Source organism: Anabrus simplex, chromosome 4 (assembly GCF_040414725.1).
Source record: "Anabrus simplex isolate iqAnaSimp1 chromosome 4, ASM4041472v1, whole genome shotgun sequence".
NCBI classification, from domain to species: Eukaryota; Metazoa; Arthropoda; class Insecta; order Orthoptera; family Tettigoniidae; genus Anabrus; species Anabrus simplex.
In genome coordinates this window covers 148,748,749-148,761,858 of record NC_090268.1, presented here as the reverse complement: position 1 = coordinate 148,761,858, position 13,110 = coordinate 148,748,749, and positions in this window count along the sequence as shown.

Sequence of the window (13,110 nt, the reverse complement as noted above, 5' to 3'; positions counted from 1 at the left end):
CAAAAGTAGAATTTTACAAACTGATACTATTGCTTTGTGATGTTCCTAAACTTGAGTTGGTAGCACTTTGACAGACTCTTTTGTGTTCAGGACTGGTGGGAAATGCACTTAAATTCATTGTCATTTAGGCACAGATCTTCGTTTACCGCTACTCCAGTTCAATAAAGACATGTCTAATGCTCCATGAAACCATACTGCATAAAAATCTCACATTCACACCATACTTTCCAATGCTACAGCTAGCTGCGATTTTCAGGGAAAATAATGTACTGTAATTAGCTAAAACCGGAGTTCTCTTAGTCATAAAAAACAGTGTGTGTGTGTGTGTGTGTGTGTGAGAGAGAGAGAGAGAGGTGTTTTTACCCATGGAGTTCGGTCATTCCATTTCGAAAACAAAATTAAACTAATGGTATGAGATAACTAACCAATACTTTCAGTACTCCGTTGTATTCAATGTGTTCTACTTTTATGTAATGTAATTGGACATAGTAGATTTTGCGCTGGAGGATGGGGAAGTGGGATGTTTGGAAATATAGCGTATCTGTACCTCAATTGATAGCGCCTGCATTCTGAATGTCTCACCATAGACATTCGTAAAAAAATATCTGGCCAGTTTACGACATATTCATGCTGTGCTATTAAAGAGGTAAAAATGTTAGCTTCTCTATTGTTTTCTACGTGAACAGATAAGACAAGATAAACAGCCTTGCTTCACTTCTTTTTTTCGGATATAATTACTAAAGTATTTGTTATAGGGTAAAATAAGTGTTCCATTTACTTGGCGTCCTGTTCGTTGAACACCCAAAACTGATTCAGCGTTAGAAGTCTGCTCATCAATGCCATTAACGGATGTGTCTGATGTAATGAACGGCCACTCCGCTATTCGTCTCTCACAGTCGTTTTAGTCCCTGCGTAAACACATACACACCCAATCAGGTTTTGTGTTATTTGCCGAAAGTTAGTCCATATACGGACATCCTCCCGTTATCAGTCATCCCGTAATTTCACCAATCTGCTGCTCTCGTAGTGGCAGAGTTCTGTTTTACCGACTTGTGCACCTGTTCCCATCTACTGGTGTACAAGGAACTCCTATTTTCTACTATTGATTTTATAGATCGAGGAATAAAGGATTAGAATAATTTATTAAGGGAAATGTTCGATACGTTTCAGGACAGACTAGGCAAACAATTGATAGGGAATCTGCCACCTGAGATGATCGAGAGGTTTATTCACTCTTACTTGTTTCTGCTGTGGTTTGTTGTGCTGTGTATTGATGTCAAAGGGAGAGTATTGGGACATACACAAACACCAAGCTCTCGAGCCAGAGGAATTAACCAGATCCTCAATGAGAATCCCAAACCCGACCTCTGTATCGAATGTCTCAACGCTGACCAATCAGCAAAGGAGACGGAAAATCGTACAATCTTTAGTAGTTGTAATGTATGAGTATCCAACCAGCCTCCGGCCTCAAGACTAGATGGACATAGTAAAGGAATAATTGAAAATATAATACTAAAAAATACCTATACAACTCCTAATTTAATCATTTTAATTGAACTATGACCTATACAAATGCAAAATTAACTTCGGATGCGAGGAATTAATCTAATGACGTAATCAAACTTTTTCATTAAATATGAATCGAGAATAAATTAAATTCAACATACTGTCGAAATCAGTTATAACGACCCCGAAGAGACTGCCAATCACCGATCAATGTAACCGATAGTCGCACAAACCGGTTTTGTTGTTGTTGTTGCTATAAATGTCATATCTGTAAGCTTAAGGCTGCACGCGTACATGGTTAATTAACAGAATTAAGTTAAAACTTCAAAAAATAAGTACTGTGTTTACAGTAAAGTATTTATGGAGTGGGTAGGGGCGCGCAGCTGTGAGCTCGCGTCCGGGAGATAGTGGGTTCGAATCCCACTGTTGGCAACACTGAAGGTGGTTTTCCGTGGTTTCCCATTTTCACACCAGGCAAATGCTGGGGATGTACCTTAATTAAGGCCACGGTCGCTTCCTTCCTATTCCTAGGCCTTTCCTGTCCCATCGTCGCCATAAGATATATCTATGTCTGTGCGACGTAAAGGAAATAGCAGCAAACAACAAATAATGTCCGGACCAATGAAATTCCTCGCATTCCTCTCCATATATATAAGTAATGATATCTTTGTACTGAGATGATTTAGTCCGTTTGATTCTTAAAGAATTTTCTTCGAAAGGAGTATTTTCTCACTGTCCTTCCAAATTTTTGAAATATTTTGGTGTGATACACACAATTCCTTCACGCTGCTTACGTTTGTTTTCCCATTTTCTAAACGCCGTATAATGTACGACTTTTTTCAATATTAATCACTTTCCTTTTCTTCTACGACATCTTCATAGCGATGCTTGCCATGACTATTTAAGAGACAGACTGATTTGAAGTCTACAATAATAAGCGTTACATTGTTGTCAGCAACCGCCAAATACGTAAGAAATCAAAATGAACACTGGACGTTATAGACGATACTTCTCTCCGGAATTGTGATTAAAAAATGTCGTTTTATACGATATGTCGTTATAAGCGAAGTTGTAATAAGCGATTTTTTAAATACAGTGTTAATATCGGATTTAGAAGGCACAGTTACATTTCGCCGTCCAATCCAATATGTTGTTAAAAGCGATGCCTCAATAAACGTTTTCGACTGTATTAAGATAATTACAGCACATCAGGCCATGTCTGTCCGACTCACTGGCTGAATGGTCAGCGTACTGGCCTTCGGTTCAGAGGGTCCTGGGTTCGATTCTCGGTCGGGTCGGGGATTTTAACCTTAATTGGTTAAATCCAATGGCCCGTGGGCTGGGTGTTTGTGCTATCCCCAACATCCCTGCAACTCACACACCACGCATAACACTATCCTCCACCACAATAACACGCATTTACCTACACATGGCAGATGCCGCCCACCCTCATCGGAGGGTCTGCCTTACAAGGGCTGCACTCGGCTAGAAGTGGAAACACGAAATTATTATTATTATTATTATTATTATTATTATTATTATTATTATTAGGCCATGTCTGATTTTCATGGTAGGCTTATCTCGCTAAATCTTAAAAGCATTATATTCGGGATGGGGTTAAAGGTTTAGTTTTGAAGTAATAACAACAGGAACAATGGAATGGAGCTCGCTACAATTTTAAAAAATCATTAAATGAGAAGTTCACAACTTAATGCATGTGGCTTGATGTTTACAGAATGTTCGTACGCAGTATTTACTACGACATTTCGGATTGTTAAAACTTGTTAAACCGGGCGAGTTGGCCGTGCGGTTAGAGGTACGCGGCTGTGAGCTTGCATCCGGCAGGTAGTGGGTTCGAATCCCGCTGTCGGCAGCCCTAAGATGGCTTTCCGTGGTTTCCAATTTTCACACCAGGCAAATGCTGGGGCTACACCTTAATCAATGCCACGGCCGCTTCCTTCCAACTCCTAGCCCATTCCTATCCCATCGTCGCCATAAGGCCTGTGTCGGTGCGACGTAAAGCCACTAGCAAAAAAAAAAAAAAAATTGTTAGAACTTTCCTAATATTATAGATATTTATTTACTCGTCCTACACCTTGGCTGAATAGTCAGGGTATCATTGGGCCCCGGTTTCCATTCCCGGCCGGAAAATTTAGACGAGATTTGTTAATAACTGTACAGGGTGTTTGTGGTCATCTCAAAGTGAATTTATATTCAACACAACATGTCATACCACTAACCACCATAGAAATATGCAACAGTGAGTAAATCACCAGGATTGTTTCAACAGCAACATTTACGGTTTTCAAAGACGCCCAGGTGCGGGAATTTTGTCCCTCAGAAATTGTTTACCGTGTCAGTAACTATACTGACATCTAACTAGCTTGTTTGATCGAATCCTTCTACGGAAGCCCAGCCGTCGTAACATCTAAGCTGTTCGGCCTAGTTGTTACTTTAACTCTTGTTAGGTGTAGGTCCAACACTTGTCCAGTTCCTCTAAGGGGTCGGGTGTAAATTAAGATGGAACTTCGTAGCGAGTTTTTACAACAGGGTGCCCTTCCTGACGTCAACATCATCAGAGGATGTTATAACTGTTCGGTTCTTCAGTTTGTATAAATACATTTATAAATTCCCTGAAGAGGAAACAACGTTATTAAACAACTTAAATAAGTTCTTTGTTTTTTCATGTATAATTAAATTACCACATGTTTTTTCAGGTAGTTTTTAAATAAGGTTCAGATGTTAAGGAAAAGTCATATTTCTTTCCTGAGCTTATTTTTTACCAGAAATCTCCAAAATAAGTTCGAATGAGGGGTCTCTGACCCCGTTTAAAGCAATTTTAAGTAGCTTATAAATGCATGATTCGGCCGTTTTCATTGCTTTGGTCATTGCTTTGCTGATTTTAGTTATATAAGGTCATATTTGGTAATATTCTGAGCATTTTGCTTAAATTGAGGTGTCGTTTTTAACAAGGTACATGTTATCTACGTAGAGTCTCGAACACGGGATTTCCAAATAAATTTTATCATTATTTTCTTTTCTTAGAATAAACAGAAGGCAAGTTTAGAAGACCTGATTCCGAGAAAGAGCTCCTGTGCAGACGTCTCATCGAGAACGATGTCACTTTAGTAGATATACTTAGCTGAGAAGCAATTAGCAAACTCAGTTTATCCTTAACGGATCCAGTTACAGCCCTGGGAAGATGTAAAATAAAGAAATTTTGTGAAAGAGTTCGGTGAAGAGATCGTCAGAAGGCATACTGAAGAAGCAATTATCTTTGGTAAAAGCGTCTGAAGTGGCAGTAAAGCGATTTAATGTGAATGCGTATTTAAAATTTTAATGTACTAACAGCACTGTCAGTTTGCACGATTTAATCTGTCTGCTGTGTTTTCACTAATCACTTTGTGATACTTAAGACGTTTAATGTTGGTAGAACTCTCATATTTGCGACCTACAAAGGGCACTAGGAAAGTTCTGCAATACGCAAAAACAGTTGGCTGGACACCCCTGTTATGATGAGGGATGAAAAGAGGGGTGAAAACCGGTCTAGAAGGCAGCAGGGCGCCAGAGTCACACCAGTTGTTACCAAGCAGTGAGAATGAAAGCAAGATAAGATGTCAGTGTGGTCTAAAGGTGAATATCGCGCAATTATCCGCTAAAATTTTGCTCACGGATTTCCTGTTGACCAGTGCCTGGAGGGAATGACTCCTGTACTGGAGAAAGACTGTCCACATCGGACAACAATTTTCCGGTGGTACAAAGAGTTCTAGAGGGGAAATTTTGGGGTTGAAGGCGATCCTCGCTCTGGGCCACCGTCTGAATCAGTGACAGGAAAACATTGAAGCTGCGAGGAAAATGTTCCAGCAAGAGAGGCGGTTGACATTTCGGCAGATAGAAGGGACAGGGGCGGCCGTACCTTATGTGATGAAGTGATGCAGCACATTGCCTATTTGAAAAATAAATTACTTTAATAATATTATTTGCAGTCAATTGCAGTGCATTGAAAAAGACTTCAGCCAAAGAATAGGAAATTATTCAACTCCCTTCACAAACAGGTGTGCTCCACGCCGGGTGGCTGTGTGATCACAGCTCAGCGAGAATTTCTAATCTTTTTGCCAGAAAGCAGGAACTCTGCCTTTTGCGCATGCGTGCCCACCTTTTCGGATAGGCTGTGCAAACAACAACCAAAACCGCCAAGACATCACTTCGTTCGACGATAGAGAGGCAGCACTAGTCACACTTTCATCACGACCGAAATTAGAACGTGGGAGGTGGCATCCTCTTGACTCAGCGGTAGTATTTAAAAGGAGATCGCTCAAAGCAAACGGGAAAATAAAATACTGTAGAGCTGTTCCCGCCAGGTCTTTTAATACCAAAGAGGATTGAATACTCCCAACTTGCCTATTCCATAGCCACCTCTGTAAGTCGATGTGGACCGGGCGAGTTGGCCGTGTGCGTAGAGGCGCGCGGCTGTGAGCTTGCATCCGGGAGATAGTAGGTTCGAATCCCACTATCGGCAGCCCTGAAAATGGTTTTCCGTGGTTTCCCATTTTCACACCAGGCAAATGCTGGGGCTGTACCTTAATTAAGGCCACGGCCGCTTCCTTCCAATCCTAGGCCTTTCCTATCCCATCGTCGCCATAAGACCTATCTGTGTCGGCGCGACGTAAAGCCCCTAGCAAAAAAAAAAAAAAAAAAGTCGATGTGGACTATAAAATTTATACTTTTTATGTTGTCAAAATAAGGACATGATATTATGATATTTTTAAATAAAATGTCTAGTTTATAAATGTAACTATAAAAACATAACATGTAATTTTGCATTACGACGTTGCTGGTTTTATTTCAACGATTTTGGTAACGTTGGGAGGTTCCATTTTTGCGCGCTCACACCAAGTGTTTGAGTTCGTGAATATTTTGCCATTGCAGATGTTGTTGTGTGTTTAATTATATAATATAATTATATAATTTTATACTTACTTTTATAAGGAATGTGTATATGTGCTGGGGTTGTTTGCGTGGTTGTTCAGTGTGGAAAACTCGGTGGAGAACCTCTTGAAAACCGCATACCGATATGTTTCTCAATACGTATTTTTACTTTTTGGAGGAGTGATGGGTTACAGCCCACAACTGATTTTCTGCACCAGCCGCCACTGAGAAGAGACCCTCCACATCCCTGTACCAGCTATTCATTCAGTTCTACACGACCATCTCCATGTTAGAAAGGTTTGTTCCCTTTCGGTGCCCCATTCACTTTCAGAGGAACAAAGGGCACGTCGAGTGAAATGGTGCCAAAAATGCTAAACCAGTTTGAAAATGGGACTTCGCGTAACGTCAACAGCATCGTTACAGGTGACGAAACTTGGTTTTATTATTACGATGTCCCAACAAAATCCCAGAACAAGGTGTGGCTGTTTGAAGATGAGGGTATTCCTGTGACTGTGTGAAAGTCAAGGTCAGTGAAGAAAAGGATGATGGCAGTATTTCTCACTAAACGTGGCATCCTGACTTGGGTTGTGCTAGAAACACAAGGGACAGTTACTGCGAAGTGATACAGTAAGACTTGTCTGCCTAAGGTCATCCAGGCGCTCTCAAGCAGCTCCGTCCAAGGTCGCGGCTCAACACTTGGCTCTTGCACCACAACAATGCTCCAGCACATCGTGCTAATGTAACAATGGATTTTCTTGCCAGATCAGGGTTGACTGTGCTTGATCACCCTCCATACAGTCCTGATTTTGCCGCATGTGACTTCACACTCTTCTCAGAAGTGAAGATGAAGCTGAAAGGGCGGCGTTTTGCATCCGCGGAGGAGCTTCTGGCAGCATGGGATCAAGAGTGTGAAAATCTAAGAGAAGAAAAGTTACAGAGTTAGTTCAGTGACTGGTTTCGACATATGGAGAAGTGTATTGAGTGTGGTGGAAATTATTTTGAAAAGTCTAAAGCGTTCACTCACATTGCAAAACCTTCCTAGTGCCCTTTGTATCACTACTGTAAGTTCCATAAGTCATATTTTACATTCTTTCTGTCGTTACTTATCTACTTTTTAGGGCATATTTTGTACTTCTTTAGGGCATAACTTCCGAACCTTATTTATAAATGTATTTATTCAAAATTAGTTTTCAGTTAACTGAAGAACAAATCAGTTATAAATTAACTCAGTCTAAACTGATGAAAGATGGCTTCAGATATCACAAATCATCAGATGATATAACGAGATGAAATGAATGACGAGATATATGATAGTAGGACGGGAGTGGGTGAAACCCGGTGCCGGCACATAGCCTACTCTTGTATAATAGCTCCAAGCTGTATGCTTAACGTCACCATCCGACGGACGAATCATTATTAACAGCGTCATATGCCCTCGCTCCATATGAACACTGCGGAGAGATTTGGAATTGAATCCAGGCTTTCGGCCGCAATCTAGCAATTATAAATTGTATGCCACCGGTTCTCCTACTTTGAGGCCAACATTCTGACGAATTTTTCAACCAACGAGACTCAAACCGGCCAAGTACGGTGTTAGACCATATAGGCTTAACACCATAACGATCACGATAACGATCTTCTTCTTCTTGTTCTTCATTCATTCATTCTTAGTTCGTTTATCGTCCAGGGTTGGATTTTCCCCCGAACTCAGCGAGAGATCCCAACTCTACCGCCTCAAGGGCAGTGTCCTGGAGCGTGAGACATTTGGTCGAGGATACAAGTGGAAAGGAGGACCAGTATCTCGCTCAGGTGGCCTCACCTGCTATGCTGAAGTGGGGCCTTGTGGGGGATGAGAAGAATGGAAATGATAGATAAGGAATAGGAAAGCAAGCGGCCGTGGCCTCAAGTTAGGTACCATCTTGGCATTTGCATGAAGAAGAAGTGGGAAACCACGAAAAACCACTTTGAGGATGGCTGAGGAGGGAATCGAAACCCCTCCACTCAGTTGACCTCCCGAAGCTGAGTGGATCCCGTTGAAGCCCTGATACCACTTTTCAAATTTCGTGGCAGAGCCGGGAATCGAAACCACGCTCCGGGGATGGAAGCTAATCACGCTAAGCACTACATCACAGAAGCTAGTTAAAACTGGAAAATATGTTCCTAGACAAATATTGGATATTTTAAGTATATACTACGTGAGATCTCTGAAGAGAGTAATAATTCCCAAAACCTCACCTTGTTAAAGACAGCTATTCTCGTTGTTGTTGTTGTTGTTGTTGTTGTTGTTTTTGAGTGGCTGATGATTTCTGTTGACACGTGCCCAGTTTTCTTGCGAGTATAACGTCTAACAATTTGCTATATTGTTAAACCGATTATGATTGTAAGTAAATGTAATGATTAGGACCTATATAAACAGTTCTCCACTTCGTTCAAAACAAGGAGAAAGTAATAAATAATTAAGCAAGAATAATTTTCGAAATAAGGCAAGCCGAATTTCGGTCGGAAAACGAACCAGGGATCTCGTTACGGTGCTGATTTGTGAAATAGGTGTTAAATGGGTCGTTAAATGCACTAATCGCCTTTTTTTTTAAATGCTGGCCTACTACGAGAAAGAGGAGCATCCATTTCACACGCTACTGAAAATTACTTTCGTCGTTTTTCTTTGTTAATTATACCAGTACAATCTCTCGTGCAGACACTCCCATCTCTCAGAAGACTTAAAAGTAAGTGCACACCACTTCCACGTTACTGCGGTCGGAAGGAACGTAAAAATGAATTGCTTGCCATCTAGTGGTGGACTAGTCAACTACCAGGGCGTGATCTGCTGCTGGTTGGGTTGCAGTAAATCAGGAAACATGAAGCGTGCGAGCCCGCTCTGCGTTCACTGAAACATATATATTCTTGCGATCTAAAATAACTTGTGCACTCTACCCACGTGTGCTAAAGGTTGTCAATCGAATCTCCGCATAATAGACTTGCATATATTTTATAATATAGTATTAAGGGACCTCTAGTATGCAGGCTTTTGAAATTAAGGGGCCAATTTTTCGTTAAGTAAGGGCCATTAACACAAACACTCGGACAAATGTCCGTTTATTTTTGACGTAAATCAACTTCGCAAGGTTTTGACGAAACCTTTGGCTCTACAGATGTGGCTTTCTGTTGTCAGTGGGTCAGTGTGACAGTCCATTCAGTTTGTTGACTTTATGTACGAGTACCATTTTCCCATTACACTAATCGACTACAGTACTTCCTATAAATTTTAAGATGGTTTATATAAATAGTAGCAAGCTTTCGTGCCTCAATCCGCAGCGCACCGGCCTCTCACCACTTCGTTCAAATCCCGGTCACTCCATGTGAGATTTGTGCTGGACAAAGCGGAGGCGGGACAGGTTTACCCTGTCATCTTTCATTCCAGCAACACTCTACAATATCATTTCACACTATCTGTCAGTCGTTAATCATTGCCCGAAAGGAGTTGGACAGGCTTCGGCAGCCGGCACAATTACTATCCTCTTCCCTATATGGAGGCTTCATTCATTCCACTTCTGACCCGGTCGAATGACTGGAAACAGGGTGTGGATTTTAATTTATATATATATATATATATAGAGAGAGAGAGAGAGAGAGAGAGAGAGAGAGAGAGAGAGAGAGAGAGGACGAATATGCAAGATCTGTCCTGGAATTGTTGCTTCGTTTTGCTGCTATTTTTTAACAAATTATTATCACTGAAAGTTTTATTCATTAGCTCCTAAATGTATGAATTTTCTTTTTACCTTTCTATACTTCTTTCTTTCCTTTTTAGTCCGGTTGTTTGGATGAATGATCAGTGTATTATTCTTAAGTTCAGAGGGCTCAGGGTTCGATTCCCGACAGGGCCACGGACTTCAATCTCGTATGATTAATCCCTCTAGCTCGGGGATTGGATGTTTATATTCGGCTTAATATATATAACACTACGAACCACGAAAGCAATAAGCTATAGTGAATATATCCCTCCACATGTACGGCGGGAAAACCATCGGGCCGTAAAACTAGACTACATCCATCCAAAGTTCCGACTCTTGGTAACTGAAAAAAGGCCAATAAAAAGAAAGAATATTGATTGATTGATTGATTGATTGATTGATTGATTGATTGATTGATTGATTGATTGATTGATTGATTGATTGATTGATTGATTGATTGATTGATTGATTGATTGATTGATTGATTGATTGATTTTTTTATTTAATTAATTAATTATGCCATCTCAGCCAACTCCGCGATCTACTGGTAGCACGTCTACCTCTCACCCGGAGGCTCCGACACAGATAGGTCTTATGGTGACGATGGGATAGGAAAGGCCTAGGAGTGAGAAGGAAGGGGTCGTGGCCTCTATCTCCATAGACTGTGCTAGTATATTTTTACCGTATTCAATAATGACCTTTCGGTAGTAATTAAATTGGAACTTTGGTTTTGATGAAGATCGCATAGAAGCCAATAACTAAGTAAGCAATGTTTCATGTATTTACTGCACGTCATTTAGCACAAGTGAAACATATTTCGCTTTACAAAATTCCCTCCTGAGGTGCACCAAATAAATTTTAATCCATATTCTTAATTCATACACTCATTAAACTGCTCTATTTTATCTTTGTTGTATTTTTGATCGCAGGTGACATAACACCTTGTTGCAGTTAAACGAGGCGTCGAAGTCGTTGGATTCCTCGATAAAGTTTATCAAATGAAAGCTGTCATGGAGGCAAATGAGTACCATTACAAGAAATTCTTATTCATGTATGAAATTCAACAATCACAGGTTAAAACTGAAGTTCGGCCAAATTTTGGTATTCGGTACAGTGAGTGATAATAATGTTACAATTCAAAGGTGTGGTATATGAATATTCTGATACAATCCCACAGCAAACAACTTATAAATCACATTTTTATCCCGTATTGACATCATCAACTCAACTAAGGTTTGGTTGAAGGATGAATCCCATCTTCCAATTCTTATTTACTTCTTATGGCTAGTTTATGTAATTTCAAAAATATTCCAGCTTAAAGTCTATTTAAATGAATTAAAAAGTATAGGTTCGTTCCTCTGATTGTGAGCATCTTCATCTATAAAACGTGTTTCAAGATTTAACCTCAGATTCGATTCTTCTTAAGGAGTTTCCTCCGGTTATCGTATTTTATATTTAAGTCTACCGTCATTCACAAGGTGTTTAGAATACATACTAAAAGCTATAGCTACTTCTCCAGCATTTTGAAGAAAGAAAATCACTTTCAAGGATCCTTTACGCACACAGATTTTATTACAAATTTGAACATTGACTTGTTTAGCGTTTAACTCAATAGGAAGGAATATTTTATATCATCGTCATCATCATCAGCAGCAGCATAAGTGTTTTTATTTCATATGTGCCGATGTTTGTATCTTTACACACGTTTTTTAGCTAAAGATGTTGCTAATCAGAGGAACGAAACATGTACTCTTTTAGTTCTTTAATTAGACTTGAAGCTAGAATATACACTGACTGACAGAGCAAATGCAACACCAAGAAGGAGTGGTCAGAACTTTATGCCAATTGCAGGGTAGACTGACGTCACTGAGGTATGCTCATGATGTGAAATGCGCCGCTGTGCTGCGCACGTAGCGAACGATAAATGGGACGCGGCGTTGGCGAATGGCCCACTTCGTACCGTGATTTCTCAGCCGACAGTCATTGTAGAACGTGTTGTCGTGTGCCACAGGACACGTGTATAGCTAAGAATGCCAGGCCGCCGTCAACGGAGGCATTTCCAGCAGACAGACGACTTTACGAGGGGTATGGTGATCGGGCTGAGAAGGGCAGGTTGGTCGCTTCGTCAAATCGCAGCCGATACCCATAGGGATGTGTCCACGGTGCAGCGCCTGTGGCGAAGATGGTTGGCGCAGGGACATGTGGCACGTGCGAGGGGTCCAGGCGCAGCCCGAGTGACGTCAGCACGCGAGGATCGGCGCATCCGCCGCCAAGCGGTGGCAGCCCCGCACGCCACGTCAACCGCCATTCTTCAGCATTTGCAAGACACCCTGGCTGTTCCAGTATCGACCAGAACAATTTCCCGTCGATTGGTTGAAGGAGGCCTGCACTCCCGGCGTCCGCTCAGAAGACTACCATTGACTCCACAGCATAGACGTGCACGCCTGGCATGGTGCCGGGCTAGAGCGACTTGGATGAGGGAATGGCGGAACGTCGTGTTCTTCGATGAGTCACGCTTCTGTTCTGTCAGTGATAGTCACCGCAGACGAGTGTGGCGTCGGCGTGGAGAAAGGTCAAATCCGGCAGTAACTGTGGAGCGCCCTACCGCTAGACAACGCGGCATCATGGTTTGGGGCGCTATTGCGTATGATTCCACGTCACCTCTAGTGCGTATTCAAGGCACGTTAAATGCCCACCGCTACGTGCAGCATGTGCTGCGGCCGGTGGCACTCCCGTACCTTCAGGGGCTGCCCAATGCTCTGTTTCAGCAGGATAATGCCCGCCCACACACTGCTCGCATCTCCCAACAGGCTCTACGAGGTGTACAGATGCTTCCGTGGCCAGCGTACTCTCCGGATCTCTCACCAATCGAACACGTGTGGGATCTCATTGGACGCCGTTTGCAAACTCTGCCCCAGCCTCGTACGGACGACCAACTGTGGCAAAT